The sequence below is a fragment of the Callospermophilus lateralis genome, chromosome 7 (genome assembly GCF_048772815.1).
Source record: "Callospermophilus lateralis isolate mCalLat2 chromosome 7, mCalLat2.hap1, whole genome shotgun sequence".
Taxonomy (NCBI): domain Eukaryota; kingdom Metazoa; phylum Chordata; class Mammalia; order Rodentia; family Sciuridae; genus Callospermophilus; species Callospermophilus lateralis.
The window spans coordinates 112,082,210-112,106,656 of record NC_135311.1 but is presented as its reverse complement, the minus strand read 5'-3'; the positions used below and the strand labels follow the sequence as shown (position 1 = coordinate 112,106,656).

Genomic DNA, 24,447 nt, shown 5'->3' with positions numbered 1-24,447 from the left:
TTCCTGAGTCTCGGTGGCCTGTCTCTGTGCTTGGGTATCCCATTTGGACTGCTTTTATGGTTGCCTCCTTCTCCACCAGTTTTCTGCTCAATGTCTTTAGTTAATTCTTGACTTCTAATATTCCCCCATTCTCTCTGTTGTGGGGCTTCATACCTAACCTTGGGATTCCCCCTTTATTATTGGAGACTGGGAAGGCAGAAGAGCTCATGACATGTACTCAGTCTACGGTCTTTACCTGGAATTCACACACTGGTCTATATGATAAAAGTTTGACCAGTGGACTTGGGCAGAAATGAGAAAAGTGTAATTCAGGATGGGAAAAAACAGGCTTGAGCTTAAACGTGTTAAATTTGGTCTAAAGTTAACCAATTTTATATTTTATATTTGGTGTAAAGGCTTCTCCACATGCAAACAGCTGGACTTAACCTGATGTGCAAACACTGTAACCTTTGTAGAAAGTAGCTGAGACTCAGCCAATCAGAAGAGGTCAGCTGTTCAAACCACATTCAATCAAGTGCTAACCAATTGGGCTTTCTCTGTCCTCCAGTTCCCTTCTCTGTATTTACCTCCTTTTCCCTGGCTATAAAACACCCAGGTGATGGAACAGAGCATTTTGGACTATTTTTTGGTCTGAATGGGCACCCTATTTGAGAATTGTCAGTAAAGTCACCATTACCTATAAAATAAATTTTGCTGAAATTTTACTTTTTAACAAAAAGAAATATTTGTTTTCTAGACAGTATACATTTGGGTATTCAATACAGCGCCAGGCCCCACCACTGGAATCCTGCTGTGATCATCTCCCAGGTTCCACATCGTAGCCTTGGAGAGAGTGAGGTCACTGTAGTCCCTGGAGTGGTTCAGCCTGTGGTTGTGGCATTCTGGGTGGACCTAGAGGGGAGGCTGCCGGATCTGAAAGACCCCTGTGGGGATGGAGGTCCTGGGATTGAGGCAGGTGCATCTGGTCTGAAATCAGGCCCTTCTTTTCTTGTCTGTGACAACAGGTGCTTTTCTTTGCTCAACCTCCTTGTGGAATGGAGACAGCAACATTAACAACCCGAGTCATGAGGTTGAAGGAGAACAATCTGTGCAAGGCTGAGGCCTACATGGAGCCTTCTCTGTGGATCCCACCACTAGAAAGTGAGCCCAGAGAGGGGGCATGCAGTATCTGCCTTAGGGTAGCCCAGGTCCTAAGTCAGCAATCAACACAGACTAGGTATGTGCACACATCTGTGGAATGAAAGAGTGAGTTTGTTGAAGGAGTCACACAAAGAACTGAGTAAAAGTGAGCTCTGTGATACACAAATCTTTAAAAACCTGCACTGTGCAATTAACTTAAGGGGTATAATTTTATCAGCTATTCCCAGGAGACATAAAACTAATAAGTGTTCATTATATGTGACTTCCCTAGTGTCCCAATATGGAGATTTGGGGTAATCTGCTAGAGAGGTTATGGTTCTACCATGGGCCAGGAAGCCCATGTTGGGGTCAATCAAGTCTCTTTTGCCCCTAAACATGTCACTCTAAAACTCCAGCTGAGGCTTGCAGATATAGATACGTTGGTAGAGTGCTTGTCTCGGAGGCACAGGCCCTGGGTTCAATCCCTAGACTACAATAAAACAAAAACAAAAAACTCCAGCTAAACATTTTACCTTGTGGTTCCACAACATCTGGATCTAACATTGTGATACATTTTCTTCCTTTGCCACTTACACTGTCACCACCAGTGTCCCCAAGTTTATAACAATGAGCAGTATTTGGAGACTCCTTGCAAGGCCCAGGAGTCAGAGCAGGGTGGCCCTGGCTGGCCAGCCTCACTTGTCCTTCACGCACACTGAGCTTGTCAGAAAGTGTCCTGGAAGGTCATCGATGCAACATTTCCACATGCACTTTGCACCACTGGAGCTAAGCCTTTACTCTAAGACAGAGGAGGGATGTTAAGTAACGTGTGCTCTGAAATGTTATTAAATTGCCCAATTATCCAACGTTGTGATTTCTATTTTCCCCAACCTCCTCTCACTTGACAAAGATTCTTTCTTTGACGAATGTCTGTTCAGCCAGCCCTCAGCTTGTCCTGTGCTCTTTTCAACTAGACCTAATTAGACTCCCATATTCATCTCCACATTATCCACTTTTACAAAAATCCTACTAAGTCAATTTAACCAGAAAGTCCCACCCTCGATATCTGATCACCCTTGGCATTTGGTTCCTTGTTTTCCACCACCACACTGGTGGTGTGCAATCTCCCTGGCTGCCTTCAACGAGAGTCCTGTTAGGTGATTCAGCCACATTCTCCCTGGGCCCCTGATGCTTCCTCTTAGTGATTTCTCATCTTTTGACCCCAGAGCTTGAGTCTTAGCCACAAACGTCCACTTGTCCATGCTGTTTTCAGAGTTGAACCCCAAGTTTCTTCTCCTGTGAAAAACCCCATCCTGTGCCCATACCTACAGCAATGGTTCTTCCCACCTTGACTGGTTCTCCTTCCTCATGTTCTTGGACAATCACTGAATAATTGATTCATTATGCATACTCAACAACTATCTGAATAATTTCTTATTCTTTACCTCCTCCTTCTTGTCCCACAATCCTCCTCATCCTTCTTAAGTACTAGGGATTGAACCCTAAACCAGGGATCCCATGTGGGAACAATTAAGTCTCTTCTGCCCCCAAACACATCACTCTAACACTCTAGCTGTAATTGGAGGGCTTTACCACTGAACTGCATCCCCAGCCCTTCTCATTTTTTATTTTGTTGGGACAGGGTCTTGTGAAGTTTCTGAGCCTTGAACTTGGAATCCTACTGCCTTAGCTTCCTCAGTGTGGGATTACCACCAGCCTGTGACACTATGCCCAGTCCAGAATAATTTCTTCTTGAATTCCTCCCTGATTAACCAAAAGTTAGACCCCCCACTCTGTTCCTTCTCCTTTGTCCATCTCTTCTCCAGCCTCTAGCTATATCTTTCCCTTCTGTACTCACCCCTTCTTTGTGTAAGTGGTGGGGGCTCCCATAGGAACCTTTTGCCTGAATCCTGCAGTTTCCTATCTCAGAGGTGACGCCCCATGTCTGAAGAGGAGCTGGTGCAAATGAGCAGCTCCATTACTGCTCTGCTCAGTGGTTCAAACTGGACTAAAGGAGCTTTGAATTCAAATCTCCATGAAGCAGCCTGTTGCAGAGCCACGTGCCCGAGGCTAGAGGTGAGTAAGGGAAACAAGGCCAGGCCCCTGGAGTGGGAGCTGGAGAAGTGCAGGGTGCAGAGAGCTCCTGGGAAGGAAGCACACCCCGGAATCACTCAGTGGATAAAGAGACCTGGGATGAAGCCAAGGAGACAGGAGCAGCATCGGCTGGGTCTGAGGTTGGCCTCTTACCCTCCTTTCTGTTCTTCCTGGTTTGCATCAGAGTAGCCTGCCCATGTGTATTGGGCATGGATGGACCAGGCCTGGTTCTGGGCCCACCAAAACCACCACCTCCTTTGCTACTTATATAACCAATAAGAGAGGTGCTGTAATGTCTCCGTTCCATGACTGGGGAACTAGGTTTAAAAATGACCTATAACTTACCTGCGGTCACCTGTGAAGCAGAACCCAGGCCACCTGGCTCCCTACTCTGCCCTCTTAGCTACCGCCTCTATTGTCTTGGTGCTTCCTAGTGTTTATCAAGTGCGGAAGCCACACTCATCAACACCTCTGTGTCCCCTCCATTTCTTGACTTTCACCCCCTCTCTCTGAGTGTTTCTTCCTTGGTCCTGGAGCAGCATGAAGAGTGAGATTCAGAAACCTGGCAGGGATGCAGCCCGAGTTAGGCAGGAGTCAGGATTTGGCACCAGCACTTGTGCCTGTGCTTGTCCTTGGAAGCGCCTGTGTTCTATGCTGCTGTCACACCAGCCCCATCCCCTGTTCACTTGTCTATGTCCTCGCAAGTCTGCTTGTTTGTCTCTCATGTAGCTGTGAGGTCCCCATACCCAGCCCCGTCATGGTGACTACCACATGGTAAGAATGCCAACAGTAGTCACAGCTACCATTTCAGGAGCCCAAGCACCAGATCCTGTCCTGAGCACTTGCATTATTTTACTTAACCCTCCTAGCAACCCTAGGGAGTAGGCTAAGAGAGGGTAAATCCCTGAACAAGGTCACCCAATGAATGAGTGGCAGAAACAAGAGTGTGCACTCAGTATGACCCCAGACTCTCTGCTTGTGCCATCTAAATGTCTGATGAGCAAATGAATGCAATGTCAGGCCACTGGGAACACTTGTTTGGCTTGACAATTAAGACGATGGCATGTGGTTGAGAGTTTCAGTCTCTGAGCTGGTTCAGTAGGCCCTGGTTTCTAGCCTCAAAACAGAGGACTGGGATGCCTGGCCTAGGTTGACAGTACCCTGCGACGTCTCCAGCCATATCCTGTCTGTGCCTTGTGTCATGGCATTCTCAAGAACTTACCATCTGTAGGTTCCTCCATGTTAGAGTGTCAAGACTTGGGCTTTCTGTTGCCTGTGTGAGCTGGAGACAAAGAGCGTCACAGTTCATGTTAGAACTTAGTTCCCTGCCCGCTTAAGACTCACTGTAAACCAGGCACACATAGCACTTACCAAGTGTCTGGCATGTGCCAGGAGCAGTGTTGGGTGCTAGGGAACACAACTGAATGACCCTTAAGGACTTCACAGACTCCAATGACACTGTCAGGTACAGAGTCCACCAGCCCCATGTGGCAATCTGAATTAAATAACAAATTAAACTCCCATCTCCACATTCTTAATTTTCCTTTATTCTTGATATACACTCTGGACTTATTTCAGCCTAGCTCATGCCAGCCCAGTGACACTATAGGGCTGGTTTCTGACTGCTGGGTCTATCCAGGACACTAGGAGTGCCTTTAATATCCATTATTACTTAAGGAAGAAAGAATGTGCTCATGCTTAGAGGCTATTATTGAGGAATAGTGGGGAGTGGAGAAGCATACTGGCTCTAGCCTCTACCTTCTTACCCAGAGCTCTTAGAGGATGAGTTTCTCTTGAAATCTCTGGGATCCTTCTTATTGGGATCAGATGCAGAGACCCAGCTAAGAGGGAAATCAACTTGTAGATCTAATATGAAAGAAGATACCATTTGCCTTAGCAACAAGCTGTATTATCTGGGAATTAGCCTCAGAATGAATGCACATGTCCACATATGTGTAGGTCTGTTTCTGGACTCATTTCTAAGCCAGTTGTCTGATTACCCACCAGTACTACTGCACAATCATCATAGTGATTATGCATATCAAGTGTGCATCATGTCCTGATATCTGGTAGGGAGGATGTCTTGGCTGTTCTTAGTCCTTTGCACTTCTGTACTGGTTATAATGTTTGTCAATTTTCCCCAATACATCGATTCAGATTTTGATTAAAATTGTATTGGATCTGTATATGACACTGTGGAGCACCAAGGGTCATTTCATACAGTGGTATCATTTCACCCAATGTCATCACGTGGGCAGGATCAGGATCAGTCTTGCCTTGTAGGCTCTTCCAACTCTGTCAATGGAGGGAAGAAGTCGCTGACTGAGAGTCTTAATTTGTAGGGTTGTGACGAGAATACATGGGCATCTCCCCCCCCCATGCCCCTCCCTCTTGCAGGAGACATTTCCCAAGGGAAAAAGTCCCTGGCATGTCATGTTGTGGAGTCACAGCAGGAGGAAAATGGAGTCTGGGAGGAAACAGAATCAGAACAGAACAAGCCTTGAGTCCCCAAGTACCTGTTGCAGGGGCCTCATGCCCTGCCTGAGAGCCCTCACATCTGTCTTCTTGTCCTCACTTTACATTAGGGCACATCATGGGGCTTAGGCTCCTAGAGCCCCCTGCTCACTCCCTTCTACGCTCTGTAGTTCAGCCCTACTTCCACAGAGAAGCCAGGCAAAAATGCAGAGCCTCCTGCAGGAGGCAGAGGAGACAGGGAGGGAGAGGAAGTGTGTCTCTGGGAAAAGGAAATTGTTAACAGTCTCTCTGGCATCCCAAGAGGGTTACCATGATAGTAAGATAACCAGGGTCTGGACATGGGAAAGGGTCTTGGGACTCACCAGAGAGATGCTCCAGGCTGAAGCTTGGCTTGCCCTCGCCCTGCCTTCCTTGGGTTCCCCAGGTCAGGCTGCTGGGAGTCCAGATCCTGGCCATTCTGAACTGCATGGGGAGTAGGGATGCCATCCCCAGAATGCGAGTCATCAATGGCTCAGTCTGGTTTGGGATGACTGGATTGTGAGCGGGACAAGAGAAAAGGGAACTAGAAGGCGGGGCTGGGAGGAGGAGTAGGGGCCATGACAGAGGAGTAGCAGGAAAGGGGAGCAAGACGAACAGGCTGGCGAGTGGGTGGTCCAGAAGGAAGGGAGGAGGAGCTGGGCATGGAGATATTTAAGGTGGGGTAGTAGGAACTGGCACCACTAGCTAGAGGAGGGAACCAGGTAGGGCAGAAGACAGAGAGGGAGGCGTTGCGCTGGACAGTAGATGGAGGGAAGAAAAATGGAGTAGTCAGGGCAGGAAGGCGGGTTGGAGGAGGAGCTGTTGGAGGAACAGAGGGAGGAGGAGGCTGAGGTCGAGATGGGGAAATTTGAGGGTGCTTCCTTGTCATCATTTCAAGCACTGCTAACTTCTCAGCTTGCCACAGTCATGGTGAGCAAGTGATCTTATGCCAGAGCTGCTCCAGCAGTTATGCCACACAAGAGGGCCCATATCACTCCATTATGATGCTGCACCCCCTGCACTTTGGCCAGTGAGTGGGTCTCACCAAGAGGCCGTGGTCCCAGTGCCTTGGTCTAAGAGTGAGCATGGGAAACAACCAAGAGAAGAAATGGGGCTGTGATATTATTTCCCGTTCTTGAGATAATGTGCAGTTTTGACGCTCAATGTGCAAATATCAATGAAAGTGTAGGACAGAGCTAAGAGCTTGTGGCCTTGGAGAAAAGTCCTGAAGCAGGAATTGGGAAAGTAGAAGAAGCCAGGGGCCCATAACCTGCCACATTTCTAAAGCCCTTTCACATCATTTATATCACTTCATGAACAAGTCATAGTCAGAGAAGTGAGGTTATCTCCACTTTACTAATGAGAAGACACTGAAGACCATAAAGTAGGGGCAGCTAAAATTGGGCCCAAAGGAGTGTCATGCAGCACAGAGCCCTTGGTAGCAGAGAACACTGACAGGCAGCATGACTTCTCCATCCTTCTGGACTTGAAGCCCAAGAGATGCTTCAGAACAGAAACTTGCTTTTTGTAGCTTATGTCTTGGTCCTTGGCTTACTTTAGTTTGAAATTCTTCATGCAAAACAGTAACATATAGTCAAAGCTGGTGATATGACTATCTACCTCTAATACTAGCTCCTAGAGATCTCCAGCTTCATCTTGATGACCAATGAGGTTCCTACCTCTCTCCCACTCTTTGCCTGAGGCACCAACCTTATCTTAACATTCCTGGATTCATTGATATTTATGAAAATCATAAGTCGCCTCATATCCTATTCTTTCTTGAATTCCAACATTATGCTTTTTTTTTATCCCTTGACTAAAACAATGTTTTTCTTTCATTCTTTGCAAAAACTTTTAGTTTTGCTCTTTAGATTAGCAAACTTCCCTATTTCTTTTTTTTTTTATTACGAGGTAGATACTATTTATTATTTCTCATTTTACAGGTTAGAAACCTGAGGCTTAGAGATGAAAAATAACTTGTTTAATGCTACATAGGTAGAAAGTGGCAGTACAGTCTTTAAAACCATTTCTAACCACAATGACAGATATTGTCTTCTGTTCTTATTGTCAACCCATCTTTACATATTGCAGTACATACAAAATGTCAAAAATTTCCCCTCTAGCATTTACTACCTTTTCTGAATTTTGGATTTACTGTCATCACCAACAAAAAAATATACAAGTAAGGACAAGTTACTAAATTACAAAGCCAACATTCTGGATGCAGTACAAATGTTAATTAGTCATTGATACTAACTACAAAACAAATTGCTTTATTTTTTTAACAATGAAAAGTGACAGCAACACTAAAAATTACTTGTGACAAATCAATGGAGAATAATAAAAACAAAGCTAATTAACAGGCATTGCTTCAGTTCAAATTAGTAATTTCCTTTAAACAGGAATACTAACATTGATCTGGTGGTTCTCAACCCTGTCTGCACATTAAATGGAGGAAAGAAAGTTGTGTTTAAAAAAATAGTAATATCTAAGGCCCACCTCAGAATAATTGAGCATCTCTGAAATGGGGCCCAGGCAAAGATTTGTTAAGTGCTGTCAGTGTTGAGAACTACAGGTCTAAAGTAATAAGCAATAAAAAACCATGCCCTCAAATCAATTCAAAACCAACAAAGTGGTCATGATAAATTTCTTTCCTTTTATATTGGAAAAGGAGGAGGTGACCAGGCGCTGACTTACTTTTCACTTTTCTTTATCCATTTTTGATTAACCATAGTAGAGTTCAACAAATATCAAATATTGGAAGTTATTTAAACCCAAATTGAAATTCTCACTACTTTTCAATTTTACAAAACTTTAAAAACAATACTAGCTTTCAAAGAATCCCCACATTTTAAGTTTGCATAGATGTTCAAGTCAGTTATTTGTTCAACTAAGAAGAGTCAGTAAGATGTATTAGAAATTATTTTATTATTATAAAATGATATTCATGAGCCACAAACTTTTGGTGCAGATGAGAGAAAGATTTGAGTATTTTCCATGCATTCCTAAAACTTCTAGAATCCTTTTTTGTAAGATCAGTTTCTTAAAAGTCAGAACCTAAACAAAACTTGCTTCTTTAAAAATATACACATAAATATTTTGCCTACCACTCTGCTATTGTTGACAAATCCCTATTAGTAGGTCAGTAGTAACTACAGGCATTTATGTTCAAAACAACCTTTCCTCATTTTTCAGGTTTGGAAATGATACTACATCAAGTATGGAAAACAACTTTTTCCTAAAAAATACATGAATTCACTTAGAGATGTCTCCTCAGATTCAGGAAATCCCATTTCTTCAGCTCTTTATGTCAGGACTCCATGTCAATCTCAACCACTTCATTCTTGCCCTCAAGTGCTGCTTCTGACTGGTTGTTTTCACTCACATCTTCGATGTCTGACAGATCAATAGGTGGTAAAGGATTTCTCCAGTACTGGAAAGTATTATACTGCCAAAATTCTTCATTGTGCGGAGCGGTGCGGACCCCGAGTCTTCCCGCGGGGGCCCTGTGCGCCCCGCCCCGTCGTCACCACCGCCCCCCGGGGGCTGGACATCCCGGGGCTCCTCCCCTGGCCCCCGGGGCCCTCCCGGTAGCAGCGACAGCGGTGGCTCGCCGGTCTCCAGGCCGCGGCCCTCACGCTCCCCGCCGCTCGGGGCGCTGCTGTCCCCGCTGTCGTGGCGCTTGCTGGGCGAAGCCGAAGGCTCTGACATGGACCCTGCGTCGATTTTGCGCTTTCGCGGTAGCCCAGGATGCGAGGGCCCCGACGGCGGGATCCAAATCGGCGACGCCGGCGGCGGCTCCTCCGTGAAGTCGCAGAGCAGGAGCCGCTTCCAAGGCACGTGGAACGTCAGCGGCTCAGCAGCACGCCGCTTGGCCATGGGCCTAAGGGTTCCGGCAGAGACGGCCTGGCGCGGGACCCAGCGCCGATAGTCGCAGGGCGGAGCGCGGGACGCGCGAGGGAGGGCGAGGCCCAAACTTCCCTATTTCATATTTAAAATATAACATCTAAAAGTACATAAAATAAATAAAGAGAGGTAAGTACTAGTGTTGTGGTAACATCTAACATGTGGGTGGCATAAATTCTTATATTTGCTATTTTTAGGGCATTGGTTTTGGGTGCCTATTTAGATGAAACTAAAAAACTATCCAGAACTAAGGGTGTAGCTTAGTGGTAGAGTATTTGCCTAGCATTTGTGAGAATCTGGGCTCAATCCCCAGCACTGTAAAAGAAAACAAAACCCCTCTCTCTCATCAAGAGAAACTATAAGGTGGGTGATTAAGATGTGTTTTTAAAATTTTTTTAATTAGGTATATATGAAGCAGAATGCATTTTGATTCATTGTACACAATTGCAGCACAACTTTACATTTCTATGGTTGTACATGATGTAGCCTCGAATCATATGTGCAATCATACATGTACCTAGGGTAATGATGTCCATCTCAATCTAGCATCTTTCCTACTACGCCCATTCTCTGTTCTCTTTGCCCCATCAAATTTCCTCCATTTTTCCCATACCCGCCCCACCCACCATTATGGATCAGCATCCACTTATCAGAGAGAACATTCAGCCTTTGTTTTTTTCGGATTGGCTTACTTCACTTAGCATGATATTCTCCAAGTCCATCCATTTACCTGCAAATGCCATAATTTTATTTTCCTTAAGTGCTGAGTAATATTCATTATGTATATATGCCACAGTTTCTTTATCCATTCACTACCGAAGGGCATCTAGGTTGCTTCCAGAGTTTAGTGAATTGAGCTGCTATAAACATCGATGTGGCTGCGTTACTATATTATGCTCATTTTAAGTCCTTTGGATATAGACCGAGGAGTGGGATAGCTGAATAAATGGTGGTTTCATTCCAAGTTTTCTAAGGAATCTCCATACTGCTTTCCAGATGGCACCATTTGCAGTCCCACCAGCAATGAATGAGTGTGCCTTTTCCCCCCACATCCTCGCCAACATTTATTGTTGTCTACAATCTTGATTAACTGCCATTCTGACTGGTGTGAGATGAAATCTTAGAGTAGTTTTGATTTGCATTTCTCTAATTGCTAGAGATATTGAACATTTTTCATATATTTGTTGATCAAATGTATACCTTCTGAGAAATATCTGTTCAGTTCCTTAGCCTATTTATTGATTGGGTTGTTTGGGCTTTTTAGTTTTAAGGTTTTTTGAATTCTTTTTTTTTTTTAAAGAGAGAGAGAGAGAATTTTTTAATATTTATTTTTCAGTTCTCGGCGGACACAACATCTTTGTTTGTATGTGGTGCTGAGGATTGAACCCGGGCCCCACGCATGCCAGGCGAGCACGCTACCCTTGAGCCACATCCCCAGCCCCTTGAATTCTTTATATATCCTGGAGATTAGTGCTTTTTATCTGATGTGCTTATGGCAAAAATTTGTTCCCAAAATGTAGTCTCTCTCTACACCTCATTGATTGTTTCTTTTGCTGAGAAGAAGCTTTTTAGTTTGAGTCCATCCCATTTATTAATTCTTGATTTTATTTCTTGTGCTTTAGGAGTCTTGTTAAGGAAGTTGGGGACTAATCCAATGTGATGAAGATTTGGGCTTATTTTTTCCTCTATTAGGGGCAGGACCTAATTCCTAGGTCCTTGATCCATTTTAAGTTAAGTTTTGGGTATAGTGAGTGATAGGGGTTTAATTTCATTTTGCTGCATATGAATTTCTAATTCTCCCAGCACAATTTGTTCAAGAGGCTATCTTTTCTCCAATATGTTTTTATGCCTTTGTCTAGTATGAGATAACTGTATTTATGTGGGTTTGTCTCTGTTTCCTCTATTCTGTACCATTGGTCTACAAGTCTATTTTGGTGCCAATACCATTTTTGTTACTATTGCTCTACAGTATAGTTTAAGGTCTGGTATAGTGAAGCCACCTGCTTCACTCTTCTTGCTAAGGATTACTTTGACTATTCTGGGTCTCTTATTTTTCCAGATGAATTTCATGATTGCTTTTTCTATTTTTATGAAGAATGTCATTGGGATTTTTATTGGAATTGAATTAAATCTGTATAATGCTTTTGGTGGTGTCATCATTTTGACAATATTAATTCTGCCTATCCAAGAACAAGGGAGGGAGATATTTCCATCTTCTAAGATCCTCTTTAATTTCTTTCGTTAGTGTTCTATAGTTTTCATTGTAGAGGTCTTTCACCTCTTTCATTTGGTTAATTCCCAAGTATTGCATTTTATTTACTTTTTTATTGATTTAAAAAAAAACGACAGCAGAATTCATTACAATTCTTATTACATGTATACGGCACCATTTTTCATATCTTTGGTTGTATATAAAGTAAAAATTTTGTAGTTGTAGATGAACAGAATGCCTTTACTTTGTTTATTTTTATGTTTATTTTTACGTGATGCTAAGGATTGAACCCAGTGCCTCACACATGAGAGGCAAGAGCTCTGCCACTGAGCTACAGCCCCAGCCCCAGCTCCCAAGTTTTTTTTTTTTTTTTTTTTTTTGAGGCTATTGTAAATGGGGTAATTTTCCTAGTTTCTCTTTCAGAGGGTTTGTCACCGATGTACAGAAATGCCTTTGATTTATGGTTGTTGATTTTTATATCCTGCTACTTAGCTGAATTCATCTATTAGTTCTAGTAGTTTTCTGGTGGAATTTTTTGGATCTTCTAGGTATAGAATCATGTCGTAGGCAAATAGTGATAGTTTGAGTTCTTCTTTTCCTATCCATATTCCTTTAATTTCTTTCGTCTAATTGCTCTGGCCAGTGTTTCAAGAACTATGTTAAATAGCAGTGGAGAAAGAGGACATTCCCTGTCTTGTTCCAGTTTTTAGAGGGAATATTTTCAATTTTCCTCAATTTAGAGTGATGTTGGCCTGGGGCTTAGCATAGATAGCTTATACAATGTTGAGATATGTTCCTGTCATCCCTAGTTTTTCTAGCATTTTGAACATGAAGGGATGCTGTATTTTATCAAATGCTTTTTCTGCATCTACTGGATGATCATATGATTCTTATCTTTAAGTCTATTGATGTGATGAATTACATTTATTGATTTTCATATGTTGAACCAACCTTGTATCCCTGGCCCCACTTAATCATGGTGCACTATCTTTTTTTTTTTTTTTTTTTTTTTAGAGAGAGAGAGAGAGAGAGAGAGAATTTTTTTTTAATATTTATTTTTTAGTTTTCGGCGGACACAACATCTTTGTTTGTATGTGGTGCTGAGGATCGAACCCGGGCCGCACGCATGCCAGGCGAGCGCGCTACAGCTTGAGCCACATCCCCGCCCGCACTATCTTTTTGATATGTTTTTGGTTTTGATTTTTCAGAATTTTATTGAAAAATTTTGCACCTATGTAAATTAGAGTTATTGGTATGAAGTTTTCTCTCTTTGATGTGTCTTTGTCTGGTTTTGGAATCAGAGTGACACTGGCCTCATTTGAGTTTGGAAGTATTTCCTCTTTTTCTATTTCATGAAATAATTTGAGGAGTATTGGTGTTAGTTCTTCTTTGAAGGTCTTGTAGAACTCGGCTGTGTATCCATCTGGTCCTGTGCTTTTCTTGGTTGGTAAGTTTCTGATGGCATCTTCTGTTTCATTGCTTGAAACTTGTGTATATCATCCTGATTCAGTTTGAGCAGATCATATGACTCTAGAAATTTTGATGCCTTTGATATTTTCTATTTTAGTATAAGGGTATTTTTAAAGCCCTGATGAAGGACTGTTTGAGATCCTCCCATTTAAAAGCTGGTAAGAGTTGGGACTTAGGTGTATATTAAAAAAAAAAAAAAAAGAGAGAACACATCTTAGAGATGAAGACAGACAATATAGAAGAGAAAAAAAGAAAAGAAAATAGTGATGTCTTTGGCGTCAGACTGCTGTTGGGTTCAACACTAATCAGTGCCTAGGAAAATTTGCAGTAGGACAAGGATTCTGAAGAATGTGGTAACAAAGGAAATGGAGAAGGGAAGCCGGGCACTTCCCTTGTCTCCAACCTTTAGGTGAGAATCAAAGTAGAGTGACTTCGGTTATCAAGTGAAGGAATGTCCTGATAATACACCTGAAGAAATCCACCTGTGCAGTGGGCACAGGGCCTATCCGACACACTCCCCTGCCTGTAGGTGCAGTGTGGCCCTCCACTGCATCCTGGTCTGCCACCACTGAGGAGTAGGAAATAAAATGTCCAAAACTTTTCTGTTGAGTCCTCCAGGCTCTTCCTTTGGGGTCAGCAAACAGTATGCTGGGGTGTGTGCAGCCCTAGGGCTGAACGATTGGCATAGTTGGCGGAATCCCAAAGAGAGATATGATGAATTGACTCTGGAATTGGAAAAGGACATGGAGTCCACAGGGGAAATTCTGGGTTGGCCCTAAGCCTTCAGGTGGCTCGAAGTGGTTTAGATATGACGTGTCCCTCAGAAGCTCAGGTGCGAGAAATACAAGAATTTTCAGAGGAGAAATGATTGGGTCGTGAGAAGTGTAACCTAATCAGTGGTTATAGGTATATTTGCCCAGGAAGGTAGATAAGTAGATAGATAGATAGATAGATAGATAGATAGATATGGAAAGAAGGAGGGTGTCCTGGACAATCTAAATTGAATCCATGGGTCAAATACCAGGTGCCAACTCTGATCCAGTCCCATTCCTCCATGAGATAGATAGGAAATGGGAAAAGTAATTAGTACAAGAAAAAGAACCCAGGCTTACTCAGAATCAGCACCCAAACCCCCGACTGTGCTCTTCACACCGAAACCTTTACAGCTAATCCACGATTTCCCTCCCACCCTGTTGTTCCCAGGCTTAAAAGCCTTTCCATGAGAAGAGCCTTTCTAACAGGGTCAGGCATGAGGAGGGCTGTGTGGATAGTCTGTCCCTGTTGGGCTGCTTGTGCAGATACGAGAATGGTGGTCTCAGGGCCATTATTTAATGCCAATTTATTATGTATTCTTTTTTTTAACTCAGTGCTCATTCTTTTAAAAAATTTATTTTATTTATTCTAATTAGTTATACATGATAGCAGAATACAATTCAATTCATATCACATGAATTGAACACAGTTTTTCATGTCTCTGGTTGAACGCAAGGTAGAGTCAAACCATTCGTGTTTTTATACATGTACTTACGATAATGATGTCCATGTAATGCCACCGTCTTTCCAACCCCCATGCTTCATTCCCTCCCCTCCCTCCCCCTTGCTCTATCTAAAGTACCTCTCATGCTCCCCCCACTGAGCGCTCATTCTTATCTCTAATAAATTATTTTTGACTAGGTTGCCTGCCTTGCTGATTTTTAATTGTGTACATATTCTGCATAAGCATTCACTGATGAGGTTCTGTATGTTACAAATATTTTAAGTCCTTGTACTAAGATTATCTGACTGCTTTCCCCAACAGAAGGGGATAAGGGGGAGGAGCCCAGTACTGCGCTCTTCATGCTTTCAACAGTCACCTTCCTGCCCCACCCCCCCAAGCAAATTTGCTGAAAGGATGGTGGTCATCGGCAATGTGATCATGCCATTTCCATTCCTGAGTCCTAACTGTCCCTTAGAAATGAGGTGGTCCACATCATTTGAAGAGTTGGAGGGGGTTTCCTCCATCTTACCCACCCCAAATATCAGGGCAGGGTAGAAACCTAAGCCTTCAGTCCTGCCGAGCTCACATTTCCACAGGGATGGATTCAGTTTTGACCTTTCCTGTCATTATTGCTACCTGCTTCTGTATCTGGGCCAGAGCTCAAAGCCTATTGAAGGAGGGGAAGGAGTGTCTTTCCCAGCCTGCCCATTCCCGTGATTCTGTGTTGCCAAGAAAATTCCAGGTCTGTGTACCATGGAGACAAGGACCAAGGAGTCCCCGGGATGTGTGGGGAGTCTGACCAGCAGGTTGCAGGGAGTCCCCCCAACCACAAACACAGAGGCTTTGATGTAGATGAACTCCTGTTACCATTATGAAGGTCAGGATGGGTGGGCTGGGTTAAGGTCACTTTGGGAGGTTTCAAGGAAATCTATCCTGGCTAGTAGGGGCTTCAAAATACATGAAGCAAAAACCGAGAGAGCTCCAAGGAGAAACAGACAAATCCACAACTATGGTCAGATATATACATTCTCCTCTTTCAATGATCAACTGAGCAAATAGGATATCCACAGGGATAAAGACTTTGACAACATTATCAACCAACTTGACCTAATTGATATTTATAGAACAGTCCACCCAATAACAGCAGAATAAACATTTCTTTCCAGAACATACAAAATGTATCACCAACATAGTCCATATTCTGGGATATTAAACAAATCTTGACAAATTGGAAATTATTCAAGTCTACAGAGTATGTTCTTCCCAACTCATTCTGTGAGCCCAACATTACCCTGGTACCCAAACCAGACAAAAATATTACAAGAGAAAAACATACCAATGATTTGGCATCCCCAAATCAATCACTGTAGTTCACTTTACAAGTAACCTGAAAAACTTCAATAGATTTTGACCAAACCCAACATCCATTCCTGATAAAACTCTCAGCTCAATAGGAATATTAGAGAATTCCTGAACCTGATTAAAGAACACTATGAAAACTCTTAAGGTCAAAATATATTTATTGGTGCAAGACATGGCCAATTTTTTTCATGAGATCAAGAACAAGGCAAGAATATCTACTCTCACCACTTCTACTGAACAATGAACCAGGGAATTGAGCTGGGATAATAAGACAAGAAAAAGAAAGAAAAGAAAATCTATTAGGAAAAAAAGAAGCAAAAAGTTTTTATTCTTTGATGATATGGTTATTCATGTAAAATTTGACAGAACTTACCCAGTAAGTATTATGTAGCTTTGAAATGATTGCAAACACTTACATAATTTACTATACAAGTGGAAAATGTTTTGCTGTGATAAGAACTTGGAGTATACTCCTGCCCAGTGAGAAAGTTGTATAACACTTTTTCAGACCTCACATGTGTTATAGACCTCAACTAGTGGACTCCAGAACACATATAAACCTAAGAGTTGGACTTTGAAAGCTTAGGCCATGGTGGGACTACCCTCTGTTGGCCACAATCCAAAGATTGAGAGTTCTGGATGTGACAGGACCATATCTATTGGCTTTTGGGTAGATCTCCAAAGCCTCCCCCACCAACATGGGCACTGCTGTCTACATCCAAGGACCTTACATGTCACTGTGATCTCTATTCTTATTGGACAAGCTACCTACAGGTTCACCTTGAACTTCAATTAGACATTATTGTCCACAGAGGTCTGCCTCCACTGTATGTGGTTAATGTATCTCATCTATCAGAAGTATTCTCTGTGAGATTTGTTCTTATTACCCACCTTCCCCAACATTAAGCATTGTGAACAAAATTAAAAACTCTTTGTATGGCATAAACATGTGATTCATGAAATCATACTTTAATCATCTCTTTATTTTAACCATACAAAACAATATGCTGGAATTTCTGGGGTTCCTAAGTTTCTACTGAAAATATCTTACTGGAAGCATGGGGAATGGATGCTGGCTAGCAAAATCAGGTTCAACGTAATCTAGGACATCAATTTTAGTAATAATTCCTAAAGAAGTACTCTAAAAATGCAGAATTTTACAGCTGTTTAAAGATGCTCATTTCAGTATTGTTTTTATAATGCTGTCAACATCTGCATGTTATTTTTCATCCATTAAAGATGATAGACATATTGAATGTGAAGCAACTTTGGGTAATGCATATGATAAAATGAAGCAAAAAAAGTCTACCAAATAAGTGACTAGTGTACAGGGAATGCAAATTTATACAAAATATGAACTTGATAAAATAACAAAAGAAAATACACTGAAAATGCTATTGGTTTTAAAGAAGTGGAATTATGGTTGATTCCCTTTTTATATTCACTATCTTCCATTTTCTCAGAACATGAAGTTGGGATGTTTTCTATTAGCTCTAAAGTTTAGTTAAATCTCTGCTTTTTCAAAGAGCTTCAATGAGTTTCTAGACACAAACCAGCCCTGTGAAAATCACTTCAGCACTGTTCTAGTGGATTACATGAAAAGACTTGAAATGTGGGAGGAAGGTCAATGAATTAGAAGCATTTGGCGTGATCTATCTCCTAGCTGGAAGGCAATGTGACTCTTTTCTCTTTTAGTAAGGAAAGGGAACTGGGACTTCCTTTTTCTTTTCTTTTTTTTAAATATTTTTTTAGTTGTAGTTGAACACAATACCTTTATTTTTATATGGTGCTGAGGATTGAACCCAGTGCCTCACACATGTGAGGTGAGCACTCTACTGCTGAACCACAACCCCAGCCCTCCTTTTTCTTCACTGGTTAAATAAGGGATCTCCAAGACACAGGACAGACAAACTGTGGAGAGATTCCGGCTGTCCTATAGCAGCTCCAGGTTTCCTCCACCTCCATCTCACAATTCCATTGGACATGTGCCCAGTGAGGAGGTGAGCAATGGTGATTACATCCCCTGGAGCTTTGTGGATGGATGAGACTGGTGCAGTGTGAATCCAGCCTGTTTGGAGAATGCCTTGAGAATTTTCTTGGCTCTTTGTCCCTACTCTTGTGGAGATCATAACTGAAGGGAAGAGAGATAGGAATCAAAGAATCCAATTTGTTAGATGTACTCAAGTGGAAAGGTGCATGGCACTACAAGAGCTTATGATACATCCTTTTGGCCTAACTGGAGTGGAGAGGTCTGGGAAGGTTTCCTTGTGGAGGCACAAGGATATGTGAGATCATTCCTTAGGATGCATGAAATCCCAAAGTAGGAGATAACCAGAGGAAATTGATGGTGGAGGGTTGAGAGCCCTGGGGTAGGGAACCACACCTTCCAAGTTCCATAGTGTCAGAAGGAGTACAGCATGTACAAGGAATAGAAAGATTAGTTAGGCGGAAAGTCAGGGAGAAGGGCAGGGACTTGTGAATCACCACACACACACACACTCACTTAATAATCTTCCTAAAATAAATGGAACATTTGATTATCAAAGTATTGCTTTTGAGATTCAGAAAGTTTTCCTGTGTCATACTTTTGTATATTGCCTCTGATCCATTTAGTGTTTTCTTTTCTAGAAATTCTTTAATATTTGTAGAATGTATCAAAGCAACTTGTTAGAGTCTGTAAACAAGTCTGGATGGCGCCTGGCAAAATGCCAGAGGGAGTGGTTTGTAAAGTAACAAAAGCGAGCCATTAAGTGTGGCGATTCCTGATTGGTTGACTGCTGTATCTATTTTATGCTAATTAGATAAGCTGTGTAAAATGTTTAAATACCACTCCTATCCTACAATAAACGGCTCCTATTCCTGCTGCATCAACATACACAAGTTATTCGTCACCCCCCGGAAATTCTGCTGCAGCCGGACTGCGGCAGCAACTGATCCTACATTTTATCATTTTATCTTTTCCCTGCATTCTGGGGAATATTTCAATTTTTATAAGAGGTCTCTCTTTCCATTTACTGTTTCCAGTGTCCAACTTAATTTTATTGCACTTAATGCATTCTCCTTGTTTCCGTCAGTTATCTTCTTTCATGCTGTGCTTTTGTCTTTTTGTAACTGATTGAAATCACACAATTATTTTAAAATATTTTTTCTCGTCTGTTTTAAAATAAAGACTTCTCCTCTGAGTCTTCAGGATATTGGGCTGCTCTCATGAGCTGCAGACATACATGTAGCGATGGTCTTGGAGTGATGGAAGGGTGAAACTGAGTGACGGAGTTTGTAATGGTGATGGGAATGATGATAATACTGATGATAATGCTAGTGAGGTGATGAGTTGGGAATGATATTGAGCATGACAAAGCAATTTGGAAAGAGTTTTATCTACAGCCCAGCTGTGTCAGGGCAGAGGAAGACACTGCAGCCAGGCCAAACAAAGTGCAATCAACAGCATGGTAACTATATGATTTATTGGGAAAGCTTCCAAGGGATCAGAGACTGCTATAAAAAGAGTTCAGTGGTGACAGGCTGATAACACCTCTGCTCTCATAGTGTCTTGCCAAGCAGTGCCTCTCTCCCTCACGGTGTTTTGTCCAGTAGCAGCCAGCTGGACGAGAGACATGTATCCTTTCCACAGTGCCCTCAGAGAAGGGTTTTATATCTTAGGCTGCTGAAGCAGTGACACCATCAGCATGAGCTTGCTTAGTTTGCTTGTATGCCGGCTCTCAAGGAGCAAGTATTTTGGCATATACAAGAAAGTGGCTTGAGTTAGTTCCCAGTATGCAAAGAAGGAAGCCGGTGTCCTTCAGGGTAGTACGTATCTGGATTTTTCAGCCCAGGTTTGCTCTCATTGGTCCCTTAACTTGGCTAGGTTTTCAGGAACAGAAAAGGTACATTCAGGGACATGATGTCTTACTCTCCCCTCTGCTTTAGGGATAATACAGAAAGGATGATAGATTTAGGATAATATTGGGTGAAAGTGATATAATACTGATTGGGATAATATTGATGAGGTTATGATGACGACACAGGGTATTGGTGATGGTATCTTGGGTTTGTGCTAGCAGCTAGTGTGCACACTTGGGATCCACTTAGGGAAAAGTTAAAACAAATTTCTTCAGGTGCCTCTGAGGGACACTGAGTCTCTTTGACCTTTTAGCTGCTGGTGTTGGCCCAGCTGCCTAATAAGCTAAGTTCTTCATGATGTTCCTTCCATTTTCTTAACTGAACTTAACAAGCCTCCCAGGAATTCTCACTTCAGAGCTACTCAACTGTGGCTTAATTGGGCCACAGCCAGAAAGGGCTCCAGGGGCAGAGAGACCCAGGAGTGGCCTCCAGAAACTGGGGAATAAACATGGAGACTCATAGCAGGAGGGGGAAGGAGGAGGAGAAGAGACTTTCAAGACATTATATGTAGCTCAGTTGGGATTAGAAGGGAGCTGCTCTCTGCATGATTGGCAGTTCTTCTGTCCTCCTGGGAAGTGTCAATCTAGAAGAGCTCGAGGGAGAGTCTCAGTGGCTCAGGATCTAAGTCCTATCATTACACCTCAAGCCACACATAGGATCCAAGGGTGGTCCCTGAATTCAGGAGCCCTGTGCTGCTGCCTGAGGAGCTAGGCTTGACATGCAAGACGGGCACTGAAGAGCAGAGCTTTTAGAAGCCTTAAATGTAGTCTCTGCTAGTTCTTAAGTGGCTGCTCAAGGACCAGTGATAACCTGGCTGTATCAGAAACTCCTGACATTGTCATTATTTTTAATTCCTTTTAGTTTTTCTCTAACTGTACCAGCAAGCATCCATACATCACAGATAAATGAAAGTTACCTTTGATCCTGTCTTCAATACTAGTACCCAAACCTGAGGTTAAGTCTACTTTAAAACTTTTTAGAAATATGCTTTAAGGTTGCATTTTTGTGAATATACAGAAATATGCTTTTCTTCTGTTTTTACCTATGGTGAAGGCATATAATCACATTGTAACACAGCAAAAAATGATTTAAATTATATACTTTGTGCAACTAGATCAAAAGTACATTTACTTTTCTTTCTTTCTTTTTTGGTACCGGGGATTAAATCCAGGGGCACTTAACCACTGAGCCACATCCCCAGCTCTTTTTTATATTATATTTAGAGACAGGGTCTTGCTGAGTTACTTAGTGCCTCATTTTTGCTGAGGCTCGATTTAAATATACAATCCTCCTGCCTCCGCCTCCCGAGCCACTGGAATTACAGGAATGCACCATTGTGCCTGGCAGTTATAGTTACTTTTAAGAGATACTTACAGAAACAGCAATATTCTGGGAGGGTATAGCTCCATGGTAGGTCAGTTGACTGCACGCACACACACACACAAATACTATTCCAGTTAAAGTCCCAAAGAGTGTCAATGATCCAAACCCTACATCTCAATCAAAACCAAGTATTAATACTCCATGACAGGATGAAGCCAAAGACACGTGTGGAACTCCTTGGAAGTGATGAGAATTTTATGATTACTGAATCAAGACTAATCATGATCACTGACCATCGGGTCACCTTGATTATCTCTTCACTGTAACAGTAGTTTGGGAAGATAAATATATGTTAAAAAATTAAACCAAACTATAATTAACGAACAATTTTTATAGTCTAAGAAAAAAGGCTACGAATTTTCAAAATTGTGAAAAAAGATCACTCCTTGACATATTTAGCTATTATGATATGTGAATTAACATCTTGAATTTGAATTTCACTGATTATAATGAGGTTGAACATCTTCTCAAATAATTATTGGCTATACTAATTTTTATTTTTGTGCATTTTCTATTCATATCATTGATCTACTTTTACTATCAGTTTTTCATTTAAAATTGTTATTTATATGTCCTAGATATATCTTTATTTATTTTTTCCTCAGCATTGCTGGTATTACTTCATTTTTCTCATTGGTTTTACATTTTATTTTATTTTTTAAAAAAATAAATGACAGCAGAATGCATTACATTTCTTATTACACATATAAAGCCCAATTTTGCATATCTCTGGTTGTATATAATGTATGTTCACACCGATTCATGTCTTCATACATGTACTTTGGATAATGATGTCCATCACATTCCACCATTCTTGCTAATCCCCTGCTTCCTCCCTCTCCCTCCCACCCCTTTGCCCTAGAGTTTGTCTTCCTCTCATGCTCCACCCCTCCCTACCCCACTATGAGTCACTTTATATCAAAGAAAACATTCGGCATTTGTTTTTTTGGGATTGGCTAGCTTCACTTAGCATTATCTTCTCCAACACAATCCATTTACCTGCAAATGCCATGATTTTATTCTCTTTTATTGCTGAGTAATATTCCGTTGTGTATATATGCCACATTTTTTTCATCCATTCATCTACTGAAGGGCATCTAGGTTGGTTCCACAGTTTAGCTATTGTGAATTGTGCTGCTATAAACATGGATGTAGCTGTGTCCCTGTGGTATGCTGTTTTTAAGTCCTTTGGGTATAGACGAAGGAGAGGGATAGCTGGGTCCAATGGTGGTTCCATTTCCAGTTTTCCAAGGAATCTCCATACTGCTTTCCTTATTGGTTGCACCAATTTGCAGTCCCACCAGCAATGTATGAGTGTGCCTTTTTCCCAACACTCTCACCAACATTTATTGTTTGTCTTCATATATTCTTTATGTATTATGTAATTCTGAATCTTTATATACTGACTCTACCTTTCTTTTGTGTGCTGTATGTTACAAATATTTCATCTTTGTCACATATCTTTGTTATAGATATTATCATCTTTCTTTTGAATTTTTTTTTGTAATTTTGATGGCAAATCTATTAGTCTTTTTTCCTTATAGTTGTATATGTCCTTTAAGGAATGTAATCTACATCCTAAATTTATAAAAATATTCCATATATAGTCTTTTTCCAGGCTTTGGTTCATGAAGAATTTATTTTTGTTGTGGTATGAGGTAGGGATCTCTTTTTTATAAACAAAAAAGCTGATTATCCAAATACCATTTATTCAGAGGCTTTTGTTGCTACTCTTTGTTTTTTGGTATTAGAGATTGAACCCAGGAGCATTCTACCTCTGTGCTATGTCCGCAACCCTTTTTTTTTTTTTTTAACTTTTAAATTTTGAGTTAGGTCTTATTAGGTCTAGGCTGAGTCTGGCCTCAGACTTGCAATCCTCCTGCCTCAGCTTCTTGAATAGCTGGGATTATAGGCATGGGCCACCATGCCCAGCTGAATAGGATGTTCTTCACACAACTGATTTAGGAACCTATATAAACTAATTGAGCATAGAAAAAAACAAAACCTCAAGCTTTCTATCTCACTTGTTACTAGAGGAAAACTTCTGGCAGTGGTTCTCAATGTGGAGTGAATTTGCCCTTCAGGGAACATTTGCCACTGTCTGGAGACCTCTTGCAGTGGTCACATCTTAGGGCAGACAGTGTTACTAGCTTCCAATAGGTAGAGGGCAGGCCTGCTGCTACAATTCACAGGACACATCCTGCCTCTCCGGCTCTCAGAAAGAATTACCCTGACCAAGCTGGGTGTGGTGGTGCACACCTGAAATCCCAGTGGCTTGGGAGACTGAGGCAGGAGGATCACGAGTTCAAAATCAGCTTTGCAAAAGCGAGGCACTAAGCAACTCAGTGAGACCCTGTCTCTAAATAAAATACAAAATAGGACTTGGGGATGTGGCTCAGTGGTCGAGTGCCCCTGAGTTCAATCCCCATATGAAAAAAAGAAAGAAAGAGAGGGGGGGAGGAAAGAAAAGAAAAAAAGAAAAGAATTACATTGTTCAAAATGTGAGCAGTGTTGAGATTGAGAAGCCCTGCTTTACAGTATTGTTTCCTTTTGTCCTTAACACTTTTTTCTTTTCTGTTTTTTAGGGAGATTGTTTTTGCTTTTTGGTACTTTCATGCTTAGTAACAGTGATTTGGATGTTTAATATGCCTAAGTATAACCAATGGGAAAAATTGAATAGACCTAAACATGATCTGCAGGATTGTGCGATGGGGTAAGAGTACAGACAGTGGAGCTAGGCTACTGGGTGTGCATTTCCACTCTGCACACTCTTTGCTATGTGACTTGAACAAGTACATGAACTTTCTGTGTTTCGGTTTAGTAGATTAAAGAATTTGAACTTCACTGACTTGTTACAAAGGTGAACTGAGAATATACATGGGACTCTTAAGATCATTTTTGGCACATATATGTAAAATTTAAATGGTAGTGGTATTAATCACTCACATGTTGGGGTGTGTGTGTGTGTATTGTGTACGCTTGTTTTTTTTAAAACATTTATATTTTAGTTGTAGTTGGACACAATACCTTT

General features: G+C 41.7%; 1 pseudogene; it reads right to left on the bottom strand.

The window, feature by feature from the left end:
• Positions 1-9,016: 9,016 nt before the first annotated feature.
• LOC143405033 (uncharacterized protein C9orf40 pseudogene) lies at positions 9,017-9,585 on the bottom strand (annotated as a pseudogene).
• Positions 9,586-24,447: the final 14,862 nt, after the last annotated feature.